This window comes from Papio anubis, chromosome 16 (assembly GCF_008728515.1).
Source record: "Papio anubis isolate 15944 chromosome 16, Panubis1.0, whole genome shotgun sequence".
In the NCBI taxonomy this organism is placed as follows: domain Eukaryota; kingdom Metazoa; phylum Chordata; class Mammalia; order Primates; family Cercopithecidae; genus Papio; species Papio anubis.
Genome location: NC_044991.1, coordinates 1,412,280 through 1,430,378, shown reverse-complemented (window position 1 = coordinate 1,430,378; position 18,099 = coordinate 1,412,280). Strand labels below are relative to the sequence as shown.

At 50.1% G+C, this 18,099-nt stretch overlaps 1 long non-coding RNA gene across 1 annotated transcript; it reads left to right on the top strand.

The window, feature by feature from the left end:
• The first annotated feature begins 3,875 nt into the window (after nucleotides 1–3,875).
• Nucleotides 3,876–16,609, top strand: LOC116270717. The gene is made up of 3 exons (XR_004178876.1): nucleotides 3,876–6,344; nucleotides 15,879–15,956; nucleotides 16,185–16,609. It is a non-coding gene; the product is annotated as an uncharacterized LOC116270717 (long non-coding RNA).
• Nucleotides 16,610–18,099: the final 1,490 nt, after the last annotated feature.

The window sequence follows — 18,099 nt, the reverse complement described above, 5'->3', positions numbered from 1 at the left end:
GTCCAGGAAGCCCCTATAACCAACAGAAACTGAAAGACCAGGGGCAAGGTATGAAGGTGGAAGAAGGAAGGAAGGTGGAAGGGAAGGCATCCAGGTAACATCGCGCAGTACTGGTGGCAGCACAATTGCGGCGACCGGCATCAGGTATGCAGGTTAATCGCAGCACCAGGCATGACTGACCGCGGCGGCGGGGCAAGATCCGCTTTCGCCTGCGGCGGATTCCGCACTTTATCCGAGGCAGCTCAGGCAAGGCGTTAATTCCAGCAGCAACAGCGGATCTGACGGCCCAGGCGGCGATCGGCAATCAATACTGACCAGGCGGCGCGATCGCAGCATCACGCAGGCGACCGGCATTCACGCAGGCTGACTGCGGCAGCAAAGACCGCGGCGGCATCACGGCGGCACGAATTGCGGCAGATTCGACAACAGGCAAAGATCATATCACGTACAGGCAATAATTGTACGCGATCGGGTATCAGGCAGGCGACCGCGTCAATGGTGTGTGCTAGCTGTGTGTGTGTGGGATGCATGCTGTGTGTGTGTGTGCATGTAAAGGCGGTGTAAGCAATCTCGTGTGTTGTCAATAGGGCAGTGACCTGACTGCATCACACTGATAAACCCACACAGGAAGACACCTCTTCCCAAAACAGGAGTTTCTTTGTATCTTGTTGTGAGAACCTGCACCAGGGAAGCCCACGTGGAGGTGACCACACAAGGCTTGTGCAGAGCCCACAGAAGAGGGAAGGGTTTGGAAAACCCCCTCCCTGAGTATCACGGTGGTGGTCACCTCACAGGAGAGGGCAATGGTCAGTGTCCACCGTGGCCACAGAAACCCCAGAAGGCTGGCCCGTCCCCCCCACCTACAGCCCGAGGGGTGACTCCCAGATGACTGAGGGGGCTGGGGAGGGCAGGGCGGGCAGCGTGGGCCAGGAGGGAGGGACCAGGCCTGCGGTCTTGCTTTGCCGGCTGTAGGGCTTGCCTGTACCCCTTGGTTCCGCCTGACTCGTAGGATGCATGGACTGAACCCTGGTTTCTCCTCCTTCACCTTGGGACCCTCTCCTCAAAGTCCCTGTGGCAATCCTGAGGCGTGAAAGAAAAAGTGGGGTAGCTCTGATTGAGGCAGGGAGGGGCCCAGAGCCCTGTGTGTGATACCCCCAGACCCCCAGTTCAGGTGTGATGTGGCCAGTCCAGTACCCAAACGCCCATCCAGGCTCAGACCTGCCCAGGTATGCAAAGAGAGCACAGATTCCCTCCGCAAGGCCGCAGGCAGGCTCTTCCCGAAGCTGCTTCTGTTCACACGTGTGCTTCCAAACCTTTCCCACTTCTCAGGAAACGACCCCAATTGTGCCTGTGGGTCCAGGTCACTGTCCCATGAGGGGGCCATGGCAGGGTGTCCCCAGATGGCATGACTCCAGGAGCCTCCTCCACCATCCTCGCCAGCCACGCTGCACACGGCCCAGCCTGACCAGGTTGGCCAACGGGTCCTCCCCGTGGGGATGCGTAATGTCCACAGAGAGGGACAGGCCAGGCAGGTGTCGCTGGGGAAGTGAAAAGGCCCTCGAGGCTCAGACTGGGCCCCCAGCATCTCCACGGGCTTCCGTGAGAGCCCACATCATACAAGTGACGTGTGGGTGTGGGCAAAATAAACATGAATTTTCCCAGTGATGGGGCTGGCAGGCTTGGCAGACGGAGACCCCCGTGGCAAGGCCCAGAGGTGGGAAAGACTTCAGCTCGGGACACCAGTGCGGGGTCACCTCGGGAGGAGGGGCGGCGTCTGCAGCTTTGCCTCAGCAGCGAGCAGGAGGGCTCCGGGAACTGCTGGGCTGCGTGTACCTTGCAGAGGGCAGCCTCTGCCCCGCTGTGGGGAGACAGCCCCTGCCCAGGAGGTGGCTGCTGCTGAGGCCCAGAAAATACCCCGCCATCAAGGCTGCCCCAGGCGCCGTCCTGCAGGGGCAAGGGGAGGTTTGGGGCTGGAGTCTGCAGGCTCCTCCTCATGGCCAGCGCTGAGCTGGGCCTCTCCGGGCTTTGGCTGGAAGCGCACGAACGCCCTCCAGGGTCTTTAGAAGTCTGTCAGACGGGAGGAGCCGGCAGCTCCCAGGCCTCAGATTCAGGGAGACCCTGGGCTGGGTCTTTCATCTTCCTCTTTCCTGGGGAACCGTCTGCCTTCCCTGGGCTCCTGCTTATCACCTGCAAAGTGAAGATAATGTCTTTCTCCTGAGGTGGTTGTTTTGAGAATAAAATCAGGAAGCACAGAAGCATCTGTCCGGCAGAGGGACACCCACGCGTGTTTACCGTCCGGCACAGGGACACCCATGTGTGTTTACTGTCGCGCACACGGGAGACCCACACGTGTTTACCATCTGGCACACGGGAGGCCCATGTGTCTTTACCGTCGGGCACACGGGAGATCCACGCGTGTTTACTGTCCGGCACGGGGAGACCTACGCGTGTTTACTGTCTGGCACACAGGAGACCCACACGTGTTTACCATGAGGCACACGGGAGGCCCATGCGTGTTTACTGTCGGGAATGGGGAGACCCAGGCGTGTTTACTGTCCAGCACGGGGAGACCCACACGTCTTTACCGTCGGGCACACGGGAGACCCACGTATGTTTACCATCCAGCACATGGGAGACCCACATGGGGCGTGTCTACCGTCCGGCACACAAGAGACCCACGCGTGTTTACCGTCCGGCACACGGGAGACCCACACGTCTTTACTGTCGGGCACACGGGAGACCCACGTGGGGCGTGTCTACCGTCCGGCACACAGGAGACCCACGCGTGTTTACTGTCCGGCACATGGGAGACCCACGCGTGTTTACTGTAAGAACCATGAAGCAGGAAGCACTTTGTCCCCACAGACATTGGTAAAAGCTGCCACAGACCAGCTCATGCGGAACACGTAATTCTAAAACCCCAGGAAAGGAAGCCCAGCTTGGAACGCAGAATGGGCTGGGATTCGTGATCCCCGCACATCTGAGAGGTCTATTTCTGGAGGGAAGCGCAGTGAATGGAGAGTGACTGTCTGCAGATTGGATGCCGTTTGCTGTCTCCTGAGAGTGACTGTCTGCAGATTGGATGCTGTTTGCTCTCTCCTGGAGGACGGTGGAGATGGGCAGGCGGGGCTTGCCGGGCCTGGGGGCTGCAGGGTGGCGGCCTCATTAGGCGCTGTCTGTCCATAGCGGGTCTGGACGTGAAGGGAATGAGATGACTGAGCCCCTGACCCTGGGGAGGGCCTCCCACAAGCACAGAAGTCCCCAGGGAAGCTCATCACTCCTGCAGGCAATTAGGGAAGAGTCAGGCTAGGCGGCACAAGCAATTAATTACCTCCAGCTTTGGGAGAAATGGAAGTCTGAGGGTCCAGCCAGGCCAGATGCGATGGCTTCACCGAAAAAAGCAGAGGAAGAAGCTGCTGGACTGAAGTGGACAGGAGACAGGGTCCGCGGAAGGCAGGGTGAGTGTGGATGGCGGTGCCGGGAGGCGGCAGGGAGGAAGGGGAGGGCTCAGCTCTGACCTCAGGCTCTCCAGTACAGCAGGCACCGTGGGGAGCAGTTGTTCCCCTGCTCCAGGGTCCGCTGTAGAGACCTGAGCTGTGTGCCAAGACCTGGGGCAGAGGGAGGAGATGGGAAGTGGGGCCCAGGGCAGAGGACATGGGTGCATCTTCACGAGGTATGGAATCCACCAGGAAGGAGAGGAGAATGTGCACAGGCACGCACACAGACATGCACACAGGTGCACACAGGCGCGCACACAGGCACACAGACACACAGGCACGCACACAAGCACACACACAGGCACACAGATACACAGGCACACAGATACACAGGCACACAGGCACACAGACACACAGGCACACACACACGCACACAGGCACACAGACACACAGGCACACACACAGGCACGCACACAGGTGCACACAGGGACGCACACAGGCACAACGGTCCCAGACACCCAAGGGAGAGGCAGTGCTCTCCCTGCAGCCCATGTGTCCTCCTGCCCGCCAGGCCCAGGCTGGCCCTGAGAAGGGTCAATGCTGCCATGGCGAGTGTCCTCCCACAGCTTTGTGCCAGGCTGCAGACGGCAGTCTGTGGAGGGCAGGGATACAGTGCACCTGGGGGTACACAGGGTGTGGCACAGAGGTCACTGTGCTGTGTGGACAGGACAGGGGCCAGGGCTGGGCCTGAGCATCACTGTTGCCGCCCTAGGTGAAGTGGGCTGAGGGAACACAGGCCAGGACAAGGACAGGGAGAGACCCCAGCCTTGCCATGCCACAGGAGGGCAGAGGGATGCTGGACTCTGCCAGTCCACCCATCTGGGGACAGGGGTTAGGACCCAGGAGGGACGGGGACAACACCAACTAGGGGCTGTGGGAGCTGCAGCCTGGGTAGAAGAAGGGCCGTGCGAGACAGCATGAAGCCAAGACACCCAAGGAAAAGTGGACAGTGCTGGGGAACACAAGGCCCAGCAGGGCCAAGCTCCCAGCAAAGCACAGGCTGGAGGGGCAGAGCTAGGAGAGGGGATCCTGGAGCCCCACCCTGCCTCCTGGCCGCAGGCAGCACTTCAACCTAATCACTGCGCTCTTCGGATTCATTGTATGGAAACCAAAAAACCCTGCAAGTACAGAAGGAAAAGCAGGACCCCCATCCCCACCGCAGGCGTCAGCGGTTGAGGGAACTTTCCTCCCTACACGGAAACAGTGAGCCCGTCCTAGGCACAGACAGCACAGTGCACGCCCCGTGCAACCTCCCTGGGCCGTGGCTGCAGGAGAATGACCCGGGGCCCAGGCAGTGCAGCCCAGTCTCACCTCTGCATGCCACTCCCAAGGGGTCCCCAGAAGGCGTGTTCCATAAAAGCAGCACAGGGCAGGGCAGGGGGCCCCATCACGCCTGACCGTCCTGGGCTTGCTGAGCCGTCACAGCAAGGCCTGGTGTCCAGCTCTCCTGTCTTCGGCTCCTCGGACAGCAAGGCCCTCGGCACCCAGGTCCCCACTGGAGGAGCCCGGGAGGTGCCCCCAGACCCTGTTTGCAGAGGACAGTGGGCCCTGGGAAGGGCCTGGGAATTGAGTGTATTGAGTAAGCCTCCCGGACAGCCAGCCCGCAGACTGTGTGCAGCCCAGAGAGCCCCAGCCCAGTGTGATTCTGGAAGGTCCTCACTCCTTGGCCCCTCTGCCCCCTCGGCCAGGGGCTCCAGCTGCTCTCAGCAAATGAACCCCACGGAGCTGGTCCGGCCGCTCCGAAGCTGCCAGCTCAGCCAGCGCTGGCCAACAGTGCCCCCTGGTGGCTGCTGCCGCCTCTGCCGCCGGGTCTGGCCTGGGGTGGACACGGGCAGTGAACTCAAACCGTCCCAGGGCTGACCAGCAGGACCTCAGGAGGCCGGGTCTGCAGCCACGTGCCCGTGGGTCTGTCGTGGGCCCGTGGCCAGCCCTGCATCCTGTGTTCTGCCCCAGAGCTGCAGCAGCCTCTCTGACTCTCAGCCACAGATGGAGCTGGGCCCAAACAGACGGGCCTAGGGAAGGCTTCCTGGAGGAGGTGACGCCCAGCTGAGGCTGTGAGGCGGTGATGGCTCTGGGCAAGCCCAGGTGAGGTGGGGGAGGACCTGGCCGCCTCTGATGGAGGAATCAGGACCTGTCAGTCCAGAGGAGTGCTCAGCACCAGTGGAAAGGGAAGGGGGCGCCGAGAAAGGGGTAGGATCAGACAGAGGGAGCCCCGGCTCTGAGCTGGACCCTCGTGTTGCCACGTCACCTGGCAAGTTATGTGACCGCTCTGGGACTTGATAAGAGGATGCAGAGTCCCTGGCTCTGCCCCAGGGGCTGCGTGAATCGCATAGCACAGTTCTAGGGATACTGCCTGGTATACAGACGGCACCCAATAAAGAGTGACCCTTGAAGCTGATGGACTTCATCCCTAATGCAGGAGCCAGCATGGTGGGGTTAGCAAGGCACGGGCAGTTTTTGTAGAGCAGCCTGGTGCCACTGGGAACGGGTTTTGGGAGGTCACAGGCTTAGCAGATGCAGAGGCCAGGAAGACGGACAAGGCCACGAGGCCTCAGGGGCAGGAGGCACAGGAGGGTCAGAAGGAGGCAGCAGGGGCGGCAGGACCACGGCCCCTCTGGGGATTAAGCAAGAAGGAAGGTGGAGTGATGTCCGGAGCTCAGTCCAGGCGGCGGCTCCCGGGGCACCAGCAGGTCTGTACCTACATCGAGGGGTTTTAAACTTCACTTTCTTTTTGAAAGTCTCTCTATGGAGCATGAGTGGAAGTGCCTGTGGAACCTGAAGCCTGGAATTCCGCTCCTGGTGATGCCCACATCCCTGTCCTGGTTTTGCCAAGTGCCCAGCGGTGAGGTAAGACGTGAGCATCAGGGAAGCTGCCTGAGGGGTGCAGGGACTCTACAAACTTTCTGTAAATCTAAAAGTATTCCAAGATAAAAAGCCTATTAAAAAAAAAAAAAAACCACCCTGATCCGGCAGCCTTCGGTGTGCCTGGGTGCACCTGTGCCTCCCCTGAGTACCCACAGCTGAGCCAGCCCCACACCCACATGCCAAGGCCCCGGTGGCTCCTCCTCCATCCTCATTGCCAAGTCGGTACCCCGATCCCACAGCGCCTCCCGCCCTCCACTCTTGCCTCTCCTTCTGCTCGGGGCCCCCGAAGCCCCTCTTTCTGCCCACCCCTGGCAGACTCGAACCCCTGCAGACGTGAGGCCAGGGCTGCTGTGAGCCCTGTGAGGAGGAGCCCCGGGCATGGCCTGCACTGCCTGGGCCTGGCTCATCCCACATCACCGCTCTCCCCAGCTCTGGCTCTGCACAGAGTATTTAATAAATGTTTAATAGCAACAATAAAAGATCAACTTGGCACGACTGAAGATTTTTGTTCAGGGACTTGGGGCTGTGCTCTGGGTCAGAAATAAAACGCGTTCTGGCAGAGCGGCAGTGAGACCAGGGCCAAGGGGACCGTTTCGAGCGCCACCTTAGCTCAGGGAAGGGACTGGGAATCGGAACGACCCTGACGGGCTCCTTCGTCCCTCCCGGAGCAGCGCTGCCTGCGTAGCAGCACGAGGACGCTGGCTCCGGGCACCCCTTGGCTGGGGGAGATCTGGCCCCTTCCTGACTCAGCCAGGGCCCCACATAGCAGGGGACGATGGTGTGACACAGCAGCAAGGCAGGGACAGGAGGGCTCAGCCCCGCGTCCACCAGGACACCAGGCTCAGCAGAGGGGGCTGGGTGGGGGCACACTGGGAGCACCGGCCTCTGTGCCATCTGAGGTCTCCTCTGGCTTCTGGGGGGCAGTGAGTTGCTGGGCCTGGTGAGCTTCGAGTCCAGAAAGGGCTCAGGTCCTGGGGACCCCTGCAAGGTGGGCTGAGGTGGGAGTCTGGAGGCATCCCTCAGACCCCGAGGTAGCTGAGGGCGCCAGGGCCCTATAGCCCCCAAGGTGCAGCCTACACCAGACCTGGGACTGTGTCTTGATATCTGGCCCCCAGGAGCCCCGGGGAAGGGGGCAGGCGGGGAAGTGACATGCCACCTGAGGCTGAGACTGAAGATGGCGAGGCGAGGAGGCGCCCAGGGAACAGACCCGCCACCCACACGATGAGCAGGAGGAAATCCCAGACAACAGGCACCAAAGAAACACACCAGCCACAGCAGGAAGAGAAAACAAAACCAGACAGGGCTTCTGAGGGCAGTGAGGGGCCACCTGGAAAGGACTTTCTCAGGAGAAGTGACTTTCAAAGTCAACACAAATCAAAATGAAAAATCTGTGTGTAAAGGTGAGGACGTGCCGGGCCTGGCTACACACACCTGGAGGCAGAGGCCGACAAACAGGAGTCACAGGAGCTGCGGGGAAGACGATGGACGCGGAAGGGAAGTCAGGGAGCTCAAGCATCACAGCCACGTATCTCCGAAGGAGAAGGCGGAAGAGAGGCAGCCCCCGAACTGGTAACAGAAGCTGATACTTGGAGCTATAGTCGGGCGAGGCACAGAAGGCCTCAGGAGAGCCCCGGATGCTGAGGTGGTGGGGAGGGATGGGCCTTATACTTTCTCCCAGGAATTCCTAAATGATACGGGTACAACGAGGATTGCACACTTTGGGAAGGGGGAAAAAAAAATACCACAGGTAAGGGAAAGGAAAAATGGATGGGCGTGGTGGCTCGCGCCTATAATCCCAACACTTTGAGAGGCCCAGGCAGGAAGATCGCTTGAGCCCAGGAGCCCAGGAGTTCCAGATCAGCCTGGGCAACAAATTAAGACCCCGTTTCTAGCAAAAATACAATAATTAGCTGGGCATGGTGGTGCGTGCATGTAGTTTCAGCTGCTCGGGAGGCTGAAGCAGGAGGATCACCTGAGCCTGAAAGGCCGAGGCTGCAGTGAGCCGTGATTGTGCCACCGCACTCCAGCCTGGGCGACAGAGTGAGACCCCATCTTAATAAAGGAAAAAAACAAAAGAATCACTACATCCTCTGGCACAGAACCCATTCTCACTGGTCCACAGTCAGTAAGTCCGGAGGCACATAACCCGGTAACACATCCCATCTTGCAGGGAGACCCAGGGACACGTGTCTCATCGGAACTTTCGGAAATCACAGACCCCAGAGTCCTGTGTCAGCACAAAAAGCAGCATTCAAAAATAAGCAAGTTTCAGAGCAGGGACCACCTGCTCACCTCATCGGAGGAAAATGCTCAAGAAAGGGCAAGAAGTGCTGTCTCCTCCCCACAGAGGCACAGAACCCAGTTCACTTCTCGTCTGGCACAGAACCCGGTTCACTTCTCGTCTGTCTTTCCCGAGGCACAGAACCCAGTTCACTTCTCGTCTGGCACAGAACCCAGTTCACTTCTTCTCTGTCTTTCCCGAGGCACAGAACCCAGTTCACTTCTCATCTGGCACAAAACCCAGTTCACTTCTCATCTGGCACAGAACCCAGTTCACTTCCCGTCTGGCACAGAACCCAGTTCACTTCTCGTCTGTCTTTCCCGAAGCCCACGCAAAGTCACATGCATCTATGAAGCCAGGTGCCCCCTTTTCACAAATGAAAAACAACAGTGACATATTATATACAATATGCTGTGCTTTGCTCTTTTTACTTAACATTCAACACAAAGACATTTCTATAGCAGTGTATGAAAAGCTTTCTAGCTGTGTTTTACAGCTGTGGAGTTCAATAGCGTGAAAGCTCCATAATTTATATCATCAGTCCCCTATTGGTGGACATTTGGGTTGTTTCTAGTAATTAACTTTTCCTAATCATGCTGCAGTGAACATCCTTGTTTCTATGTTATTTCTTATATATGAGTAGATCTGTAAGCTAAATAAATACAAATGCAATTGCTCACCAAAACGGAAATTATAATAATGATCTAGATAGAAGATATTTTAAACAAGCTCAGCAAAATCTAGAAGGTTGAGGGAGGGAGGGAGGAAGAAGTAAAAAAGTGTCTGACGTGTCTCGTTAGTGGGAGGAAAGTTGTGGAGGGAAACGCAGGCACGTAAATGTCTCACCCCACAGGGACAAGGGGACGAGGACATAATGGAGAGGTGAAAGTTAGAAACGTGCTTCCAATCAATAGCAAAAAACAATAACAAAATCCCCTGAGAGGGAACATAAATTCTAAGGGAAGAAATGGCAATTGAGTTTTCAAGTAAATATGTAACTACTGGAAAAATTATAGTAGACAGACAATAATTGGATCAAACCTGCAAAAACAAGTCAGTAAAATGAATAGTAAGGGTAACAAATGCGGAAAACAATAGAATCAAAGATGTTAGTCATGGCAGTAATGGGAATGGACAGTCTTCTGGTACCGAGCAGGACTCTCAGTTTTGATGAAAAGCTACGTGGAGCACTGGAGACATAGAAGCAAAGCAAGCTTATGAGAGAGTGCGGAAAACAAAGGAAGGGAATGGACTTAGAAAATGAAAAGAGAACGTGTCAGCAGCAATAGAACACATCAAAGAAGTTTGCTAATGAAAATGCCGGTAGGCTGGGCGCGGTGGCTCAGGCCTGTAATCCCACCAATTTGGGAGGCCAAGGTAGGCAGATCACCTGAGATCAGGAGTTCGAGACCAGCCTGGCCAACATGGTGAAACCCCGTCTCTACTAAAGATACAAAAATTAGCCGGGTGTGGTGGCACACGCCTGTAATCCCAGCTACTTGGGAGGCTGAGGCAGGAGAATTGTTTGAACTTGGGAGGTGGCTGCAGTGAGCCGAGATCACGCCACTGCACTCTAGCCCGAGCAACAGAGTGAGACTCTATCAAAAAAAGAAAAAGAAAGAAACGAAGAAAAAGAAAAGGAAAGAAAGAGAGAGAGAGAGAGAAAGAGAAAGAAAAAAGAAAGAAAGAAAGAAAGAGAAAGAAAGAAAGAAAGGAAGAGAGAGAGAGAGGGAGGGAGGGAGGGAGGAAGGAAGGAAGGAAGGAAGGAAGGAAGGAAAGGAGGGAGAGAAAGGAAAAGAAAAAGAAAACACTGGTAAATGAGAAATAAACAGAAAATATTTAATATGCAAAAGTTACTGAATAAAAGCTGTAAGAGAGCAAGACGGTGCATAATACTAGAAGGTCCATGTCATGATGACTTCCACACTCTGCATCCAAAGCGCCGGCGGCGGCACCGTGATGACCAAGGAATGAAGGGTCCAGACCCACACTGACCGCCTCGCTGTGGACCAGCTCCAGCAGGAGCAGAGTCTCCCTGGAGGCCGGGGAGTCACCAACGGGTCCCTGCATGGAACCTGTTTGTCTCCATCCCTCCGACAGCGGCAGTTCCCTGCCCCGGGCTCCTGTGAGGACCTCACGAGTCGCTCTGCAAGGCACATGCGCAGGGCAGTTGTGAGCTATGAGAAATGCAAGGGACCTTCCTACAACTGCTATTGCGGGGAGACCTCCCTGTATCCACCTTATTGTACTGCTGATCTGGTGCATGATGAAAACGACAGTAATAGAGACACAGATAAGTCTCGTTAAACAACCACTAACCTTGATCAAATAGATTGATGAGACAGGAACAGCCTTCACACTAACATGCTAAGTCCTGTGCACACTAACATCCTTCAAAAAGAAACAGCAAGTCTATTTGCAACATCTATTGACAAAAATTGGTTATGTGCTTGCCTGCAAATAAAACCTTTTAAAACAACGAAAAATCAGACTTGAAACTCTGCTGGTCATGCTATCTGATCACAAAACAATAAAAGTAGAAATAAGAGTGAGGAGATGACTAAAGTGTTTGACAAATCAGAAATTCACTTTATAAATTATCCTTGGATGAAAGAGTTAATAAAGAAACAATTGGTAAAGTATCTGGAAAGCTTTGAAAAGGAGAGTATTTTGTGTCCAAATGAATTGCACACGGAAAAAGCTCTGTTAAAGAAAATGCATTAACTTAAGGTGGCTTCATTATTTTAGAAAGAAAACAAAGATAAAGGAATTTGGTACTCTGCTAAACATTAAGAAAATAACAAAATGAATTAAAAAACATTAGAAGGAATGAATTTAATAAACATGAAAGCTAAAAACAATAAAATAGTAAGCAAAATAAGTAAAAAGCATGACTTATTTCAAATTTGATTCTTTGAAGCTAAACCTTTGTAAGTTAATTATGGGGAGGGGAGAATGAGGAATGAGAATAGGAAACAATTATGTATAAGGGAAAAATGAAGATAATTATAAGCTAATTATATATCTAACTATGCAACATATTTGGTATTTAGAATGAAAGAAGATTTCTTAGAAGTATTTTTTTAAGTTTAAAAAATGTATCATAAAAGAAGTGAAAAACTCAAATAGGTCATTCCCATAAGAAATATTGGAAATCTGATTCAAGCTCTACCACTAGAAAAATAAAATCACCATAATTCGGTGCATTCAGACCGAATTTTATTTTTTATGTTAAGGTAAAAACAAGTTAATCTGTCACTTAAAATATTCCAGAACACGGAAAGTTTTTTATAAAAGCAACTCTCTTTTAAATATTATATAGTTAGTATAGCTTTAGAAGCAAAATTAAATACAAGACAAAAAATGATTAAAACTACCAATACTTACAAGTTTAAATGTAAAACTCAATTTGAAATTAATGTCCCCAGTAATTTGGGAGGCCGAGGTGAGTGGATCACGAGGTCAGGAGTTTGAGACCAGCCCGACCAACATGATGAAACCCCGTCTCTACTAAAAATACAAAAATTAGCCGGGCATGGTGGCGGGTGCCTGTAGTCCCAGCTACTTGGGAGGCCGAGGCAGGAGAATCACTTAAACCTGGGAGGCAGATGTTGCAATGAGTCGAGATCGCGCCACTGCACTCCAGCCTGGGTGACAGAGTGAGCCTCTGCCTCAAAGAAAAAAAAAAAGAAAAGAAATTAATGTCAATCAATGTATCAAAGAATAATTCTAATAATATACTAAGGCCAAATAGGGCTCAAGGCCCCTGGCATGTGCTGTTCCTCCGTCTAATCAGTGTGGCGCTGTAGGCAATGGGGGGCTCTGGTTACTGCTCTGCAGGACGCCCCTATGACTGTCAGAACTGACTGCAACAGGAAGTGAGAGACTGAGAGCAACCCCAAACAATTCACGATAGAGTTTCTGCCATGTGAGGACCGACTGCTTTCGGCCCCTCGTTGATAAAGACTTGGGGAAAGCATTTGCCACATCTATAGTGCCATACCAAGTGCACAGTCTGAGAAGGCAGACAGTGAGGACCCTGGAGAAGATGCTGTGAGTGGTTGTAAAAATATGTACCCAGTGCCAGAGAAGGTATCGATTGGCTCCAATAAATGCAATTGATGGGAAAGCCCTGTAATAGGAACTACTACTTAGTCAAGTCTATGGTCCAACCACGACCCATCCAGCTTTTGCCGAGTTCAAGAGTGATTGAATGGGGTGTGATGGAGACAACCCTTCTTCCCTCCTTGAAAACTGCAACCGTGGCTCTAAGCTCTACAGCGCCTCCTGAGATGTTTATTGCTGTTGTTATTATAGTACTAATAGGAGTATTACTCGTACAAGTGAATCTTGGTCAGAGGAAGGAATAGTTACAGGGCTTTCCACTTGGTCCTTTCTATCATAATAGTTTTTATTCTGGAAGTCATGGAATCAGTGGAACCATATTCATGAAACTAAGACTGTGTCTTCCGGTTATTCATTTGAGACCGATGAAAAAGTTTGGTTCATGGATCCACTGAACCCATGTAAGATGGAATTGCACCAACGCCATTTCATATCTCAACTACATCAGCTGGCATTTCAGGGCCACTCATATTCATGTAAACTCAGACTTTGTAACTACCAGTCCTTAAAGAGGAAGAATAGTCCCTTCATTATTCCAGAAATGCCCTGGTAAGTATCTACGGCACCATCTGGTGAGTCTTGCAAAGGTATTTACCATGTATGCCTGCAATGGACAGTTAGATAGTTAGAATCCTTCCTCAACAAGATCTCTCCTTCAATCAGTTGGCTCTAGTCCTTGTAACTGATTTAGATTCTCAGGGAGGGACCATGATTTTCCATTACGGAGGCCAACATTATCTGACCGCTCATGAGATCTCAATTTGTATGTATTACATAAATTGAGCAACACATAGCGTCCATGCCTCTCTGTCATTCCTAGGAAGACCGTGGTTTATTAGTTATCCCCAGTGATAACCAGATTGCATTTTGGCTTTGCTACTGATGCTTCGGGTGACATCACTTACTACTGATGGGGCTGTCACCTTTATTATGCTGTTCTACAGCCCCACCACTGTGACAATTTTAAAAAGCCCACTTTTATGGGATCATCTCCTCTCATCAGAGGACAGCCTATAGGGCTCAAAAATGCAGATGCCTTCTCAGCAGCCTCCTCCTTATTGCCTTAGTGAAGGGCCTTCTAACAGGTGATTGAGTCATGTGGTAGGTCCTTAGGGCTCATATATTAATCCTGTTCTAACACTCACAAAGTCCTGATTCTTCAATCCCTTTCTCAAGATTATACCAAAGATGGCCTCTCCTGGATTACTCCTTGACCTTGATTACACAGTCATTGCCATACTCAAGATTCCAGAAGCTGTCCCAGCTTTTCTCCTGCCACTTTGAACATAGAATGACAATAAGGGTATTGATTCCATCATTACAGCAACAAAAGCCAGATAGCCCCCAACTCATCATCTCTTGACTCCCACAGAGAACTGAAGTCCCAGAGCAACCAACTACCCTGAAATATTAGGAAAGATAGATGCCTTGGAGAAATAAGACATAGGATGTGAGCACTCTGTCTGCAGCTCATAGAACAGATGCTAGGGCTGCAATAATGTCCCTTCTTTTATTCCTGATTTTAGGAATTTGAGTCTTCTTTCTTTTTTGCTCCACCAATTTAACAAATGATGAGTCAATTCTGTTGCTCTTTTCGAAGAACCAACTTTTGGTTTCATTAATTTTCTCGATTTTTCTATCTCCGTTTCGTGACTTTCCACTGTAATCTTCATTATTTCCTTCTTTCTGCTTGCACTGGAGTAATCTGCTCTTCTTTTTCCAGTATTTTAAAGCAAAGTTTAGTTTATTGATTTAAGATTTTTCTTTCCCTTGTTTCAATGCAGACTTTCACAGTCATGGATTTTCTTCTAAGCACTGCTTTTGCAGGTCCCATGAGTCTGGAATCTGCATCTGCCTTTCCATTCATCTCCACATCTTCTAATTTCCTTTGTGATTTCTTCTCTAACCCACTGACTATTTTGAGCGTGTAATTATTTTTCACACATTTATGGATTTCCCCAATACCTTCTGTTATTGTTTTCTAATTCCACTCCACTATGGTAAGAGAAAATACCTTGTGTAATGCTCATCATCTTACATAGCTTATCTTACGGCCTCGTACGTAGTCCGTCCTGCTGGTCATTCCATGTACACATGAGCATAACGTGTCTTCTAATGTCACTGGTGGAGGTTTTCCTAAATGTCTGGTAGGTCTGGTGGTTTGCAGTGTTTTCTCAGGTCTGCTGTTTCTTTGTTGATCATCTGTCTAGTTGTCCTATACAGTATTAAAAGTCTGGTTCTGAATTATCCAGGGATGATTGTTTAATTATCTCACTTTCCTTTCAACTCTGTCTGGTTTTGCTTCATGTATTTTGGGAATCTATTGTGTGTTTTTTATATGTTTATAATTGTTATATCTTCTTGTTAGATTGACCTTTTGTTATCATCAAATATTTCTCTTGTAACATTTGGGGGGCATCTAAAGTCTATTTTGACTAATGGTTATATTAATAACCATTACTATTTTCTTATGGTTACTCTTTGCATGATAAATTTTTTCCATTCTTATGCTTTCATCTTATTTGTGTATTTAGATCTAAAGTCTGTCTTCTGTAGACAGCATAAAATTAAATCTTTTTTACTAATCTAGTCTTGTAATGTGTCTTTTGATTGCATTGTTAATCCATTCACATTTGATGAGATTATTGATGTATTTGGATTTACATCTTCCGTTTTGCATTCTGTTTTCTGTATGTCTGATGTTTTGGATTCTTCTCTTCCTTCTTTTCTGTTTTCTTTCACACTAAGTGAATATTTTCTAGTTTAATGTTTTAATGGTTTTTCACAGTATTTTTGAGATATTTCATTTATAGTTACTCTAGTGCTTTTATAAACTTCTTAATTTATGTGAGTCTACTTTAGATTTATATTAACTTAATTATGTTGAGCTATAGAAATGTTACTTCTTTATAGTTCTATTCTCTCTTCCCTCTTCCTGTGCTATTATTTTTATTATAAGTTGCTGACCCAACAATCTATTATACTTATTGCTTATATGGTTTTATGTCTTTTTTTAAAGTTGAAAGAAGAAAAGATAGTAGATATTGATTTATAGAGTTTGTTACAGGAATCCTCTTATTTAATATTTTTGCATTTTTTCATTTACCTAGGGATGTGAGTTACCATCTAGTGTCATTTCCTGAGTTCAACGCACTTTGCTTCCACCTACCATGTCCTGTTATTGTCAGGTATGTCACATTCTTTATTTTATTATTTATTCATTTATTTATTTATTTATTTTGAGACGGAGTCTCACTCTGTCACCCAGGCTGGAGTGCAATGGTGCAACCTCGGCTCACCACAACCTCTGCCTCCCAGGTTCAAGTGATCCTCCTGCCTCAGCCTCCCGAGTAGCTGAGATTACAGGTGCCCACCACCAGGCCCAGCTAATTTTTTTTTTTTTTTTGTATTTTTAGTGGAACATCCGAAAGCAACTGACCTCTCTTCTTTAAGGAACCCTGATAGAGCTTCCTAGATGCAGAAAAGGTTACTGGCCTCCCTTAACCAGAGAACACTGCCACAGCACTTGCGATAAAAGTCAGCTTACTGTGCAGAGACACTTTAAACGGAGCAGGCAACGAATGCAGCACATTCTGCCCTGCGGTATGTTTGTGACGTGTGTTTATGACTGAGTAATCTGTGCACTCGCAGAAGGCTGCAGCTTCTGCACTGCTTATGAATAGGACTGCTTTAAATACCAGATTTCCCCAAAAGGCAGATGCCAAAGCATACTAAATATCATGCGCTATCAAAGAGTACCTTTTTTTTTTATTTAAGATGGAGTCTCGCTCTGTCACCCAGGCTGAAGTACAGTGGCACAATCTTGGCTCACTGCAACCTCCACCTCCTGGGCTCAAGCGATTCTGCTCCCTCAGCCTCCTGAGTAGCTGGGATTATAGGCTTGCGCCACCACGCCCGGCTAATTTTTGTATTTTTAGTAGAGACGAGGTTTCACCATGTTGGCCAGGCTGGTCGCAAACTCCTGACCTCAAGTGATTCACCCACTTTGGCCTCCCAAAGTGCAGGGTTTACAGGTGTGAGTCACCGTGCCCAGCCAAAATATTACTTTCGAAAAAAAATATTGTTTTGCAACTTTAAATAACTTCTGAAAATCATCTTTTTAAAAAAAATCATAACTCCATGCAGTATTAAGTAGGGGATCTCAGTCCCGTAAATAAAAGAGTTATTTGTGGTAGCCCAGGTGTTTAGCCACCAAAGCAGACACAATCTTTGGAGAAGTATTGAATAATATATTCTGATTTCTATGTTAGGTTCATGGGATGTGATTTTTTTCATTTCAGTTATTATATTTTCAATTCTAGAATTTCTATTTGGTTCTTTTTTTAATTATTTCCTCTCTCCTTACTGGTATTCTTTATTTGGCGAGACATAGTTCTCATACTTTAACTTTTTTTTTTTTTTTTTTTTTAGACGGAGCGGGGTTTTTCCGTGTTAGCCAGGATGGTCTCGATCTCCTGACCTCGTGATCCGCCCGTCTCGGCCTCCCAAAGTGCTGGGATTACAGGCTTGAGCCACCGCGCCCGGCCACTTTAACTTTTAAAAACATGGTTTCCTTTAATGCTTTGGACCTATTTGTAATACTGACAGGCCAGGCACGGCAACTCATGCCTGTCATCCCAGCACTTTGGGAGGCCAAGGCAGGTGGATCACCTGAGATCAGGAGTTTGAAACCAACCTGGCCAACATCATAAAACCCTGTGTTTACTAAAAACACACAAAAAAATTAACTAGGGATGGTGGTGGGCGCCTGTAATCCCAGCTACTCAGGAGGCTGAGGCAGGAGAATTGCTTGAACCCGGGAGGCAGAGGTTGCTGTGAGCCAAGATCACGCCACTGCACTCCAGCCTGGGTGACAGAGCGAGACTCTGTCTCTAAATAAATAAATAAATAAATAAATAAATAAATAAATAAAGTCTTGGCCTGGCAAGTCCAGTGCCTGGACTTCTTTAGGGACTGTCTCAATGCACTGCTTTCCCTTCCCCACCATGGGCATACGGGCCATAATTTCCTCGTTTTTGTGCGTCTCATAATTTTTTGTGGAGAGCTGGATATTTTAAATGATGTAATGGAGCAGGTCTGGAAATCAGATTCTCCCCGACAACCCCGGGGTTTGTGATTGTTGCCGTATGTTTGTCTGTCCCTCCTGTGGGGTGGGGCGTGTTCCCATCCTGTCTGAACACTGCCTCTGTCCCAGGGGCACGCTGTTCTTCACCCACTGGGGACACAGCACACCCACCCTTGGGGCCTGCGGGGATAAAACCCATTGCTTCCCACGTCCACTCAGGCATGGAGCCCCCTCGGTTTCTGAGG